Here is a 3199-nt window from a genome sequence, read left to right as displayed (position 1 = left end):
TACTTCATGTATAAGTATAATATACTACTAAAGCAAGTTTATTTAATATAGGGGTGTAAACGAGCCGAGCCGAGCCCAGCCCGGGCTCAACTAGGCTCGAGCTTGAGCTCGCGCACGGCTTGTAGGTAATTTTTCAAGCTCAGTCTTGGCTCGGGCTTGCCTCGTTTATTATTTTATTAACTACTTTATATTATATATAACTATTGATATTTATTATTTAAGTATGTATTTAATATATTAATAAAACATTATATGATCGTTTAGGCTCGGTTCAGCTAGAGCTCGATAAGTGAAGCTCAAGCTGGTTTACTAAACGGGCTTGTTTCTAGGCTTGTGCTCGGGCTTGTTTAAGCTCGGCTCATTTGCACCTTTAATCTAATCTTATAAAAATAAATATTAAAATCACCATTTTGTTTACATGGTGATCTGGATGTTGATAAACGGATACCAAACTGCCACAAGTCTAAGTAGCTTCTAGAATCAACTATGCAAGTTTCTGTGTAGACTTTTCCATGTGCTTGCATATATCATTGAGATAGCGTGTGATCAATTTGATTCTGTGATGTATCACATGCTTTGATAACTGCCAATGAATCCAATTGATAGTTATATTTTTTTTTTACATTTTAAGTGTGTTTTTTTAAATACCATTACATGATGAGTGTTGGAGATAATTTTTGAGCCCACGCCTAATTGCATTTGTAGTTTTAAGTAACAATTTTCATTACTTGTTTCAGTGACTTCCCTTGACCAATTGTACAGTTCTAGTATGAAGTTTCTCCAGGCAAGTTTTCCTTTCCTCTACTTGACTAAATGTATAGTTCTGGAAAGTATGTTACAACATGAGGAGGATATCTTAACATTCTATGTTATTTTAATATTCAGGAGCTGGCCCAAATGCACACCAGGACTCTTCTACTAGTTGTACAGTTCTGGGATGAGCTTTGTAAAAAGAAGCACCCAAATGTGGCATAGTCTTAGAGGGCTAATATGATCCGCGTAAGTTGTTTTGTTAATAAAATGTGTGACCCGCGTAATCTGATTAACTGCTTGGTTGTATTATTGTTAATCAGATGCACCTGCAAAATATATATGTGCCACAACAAGCCTCGACTCCCAGCTAATGGGACATGAGAAAGCACACGGCTTCGCCCATCAATGTTGTGGAGTGGTGTTAGGCCTTCTAGATCTGGTTTACACAATTCCAAAGCTGTCACCACATGTACACTAATTCTTGGCATGCTTACAAGTGTTGTATTAGGTTTATATTTTGCTCTACGTTCTGGTTCTTCAACATCCCTCCATCTTATTCGAGAACAGGTTAAACTTGTACATTGATCATATAAATTACATATTTTTCCAAATTGGATTCATGAAACTAAAATCTTAGTTCACCTTTCACAACAGGTGAACGATTACCATTTCTAGAATCGGAGGAACTAGAATCGGGCAAAGGCAAGAAAGAAGTGGAAGCAAAACATGTGAGTTATTCGTACACGTTTTTCCATATGATATTTGCAATAGCAAGCATGTATTCGGACATGCTTTTATTGGGATGGAGCAGTTCAGAATGCTTGGATCTCATTGATACCGGGTGGTTGGTCATTGATTGAATTGTTCACAATTTGCATCTGGTGGCTACTCGTTGATTTTGCAACCAAATCATGGAGCATTCCACAAAGGCAAAACAACTGGATATATATTTGCAGCACTTTTAAGTCTACAAGCAGTGAGTATATGGATTTGAAGACAATGACCAAGAATTAGTTCTTAGTTTATGTGTAGAGGCATTCCCTTTGCAACTTTTATAGTTAGGTTTTGAGAAGTTTGTCTTTCATATGTATTTAAATTGAAAACTTATGTATGGATTTTGGTTTATTATTGTTAATATAATTTGGTTTTTAGGTTTTCTCATGGTTACTTTTGTTTTAGTTTTATAAAATTTTGAAAATAAAATGGCTAATTATATGAAAATGGCCACATAAAACCATAATAAATATGTGTGACCAAATGTTAGACAATAGCCACACTTAAATTATAAATTTTCATCTGGCAATACATAATTGTTAGCCACACTTTCGAATTAGTTTGTTTTTTATGTGGCAGAAGCATAACAATTGTCATGGAAAAACAAATCATGTGTGACCAAATGTTAGATAATAAACACACTTAAAATTATAAAATTTCATGTGGCTATACATAACCATTAGCCACACTTTCGTGACATTGTTCTTTTTTGTGTGATGACATTATAGCAAAAGTCACAGGGTGAACAAATATATGTGACCAAAGGTTAGACAATAGCCACACCATAGCCACCTTGTTTCTTATTTGTGTGATAGAATGATAGAAATTGCCATAAGAAAAAGAAATATGTGTTACTAAAGGTTAGACAATAGCCACACTTAAAAATACAATATTTCGTGTGGCTATAAATAATCATTAGCCACACCATAGTCACTTTGTTTTTGGTTTGTGTGTTTGTATAACAGAAACAACCACACTTATAGTAAGTTCACGTGTCTATATAACAGAAACAACCACACTTACAATAATTCATGTGGCCGTTGCTACCCTTTAGCCACACTTAATGGGAAAAATGCTTAATTACAACAACACTTTTTGCCACACTTTTTTTTAATTAATGTGGCTAAAACAAATATTTTGGTAATTTATGTGACTATATAGCAGTAACGGTCACACTTAAAGTAAATACATGTGGCCGTTGCTATCCTTTAGCCACACTTAATAGAGGAAATGCTAGATTTTAACAAATAATGTTGGTACCTTTTAGCCACACTTTTAAGCTCTACGGCCACTAAAAAGTATGTGTAGCCGTATGATACCTACGATGACTCGAGCTTTGGTCACACTTGACCTGAAAAAAATATGTGAGGCGAAAGGCATATAGTCACACTTTTTTTATGTGACTGTATCCCTATTTTGGCGTAGTGTAAAGAGGATCATGCAAAGCATTTGCATGCACTTTTAAGTCTATTAAGAAAGGAAAAGCTTTATGCTAAATTTTCAAAATGTGAGTTTTGGTTAGAACAAGTACAATTTCTTGGACACTTAGTGAACCATGAAGGAATTTATGTGGATCCAACAAAAATTGAGGCAATTACCAAATGGAAAACCCCTGAGTCACCAACCGAGGTTAGAAGTTTCTTAGGATTGGCCGGTTACTATAGAAGATTTA

General features: G+C 34.9%; 1 long non-coding RNA gene across 1 annotated transcript; it reads left to right on the top strand.

Moving 5' to 3' along the window:
- Positions 1–882: 882 nt before the first annotated feature.
- Positions 883–1910, top strand: LOC110923038. Its single transcript, XR_002583658.2, has 3 exons — positions 883–999; positions 1074–1320; positions 1408–1910. It is a non-coding gene; the product is annotated as an uncharacterized LOC110923038 (long non-coding RNA).
- The last annotated feature ends 1289 nt before the right edge of the window (positions 1911–3199 follow it).

Source organism: Helianthus annuus, chromosome 17 (genome assembly GCF_002127325.2).
Source record: "Helianthus annuus cultivar XRQ/B chromosome 17, HanXRQr2.0-SUNRISE, whole genome shotgun sequence".
NCBI classification, from domain to species: domain Eukaryota; kingdom Viridiplantae; phylum Streptophyta; class Magnoliopsida; order Asterales; family Asteraceae; genus Helianthus; species Helianthus annuus.
This window is presented reverse-complemented; position numbering and strand designations above follow the sequence as displayed.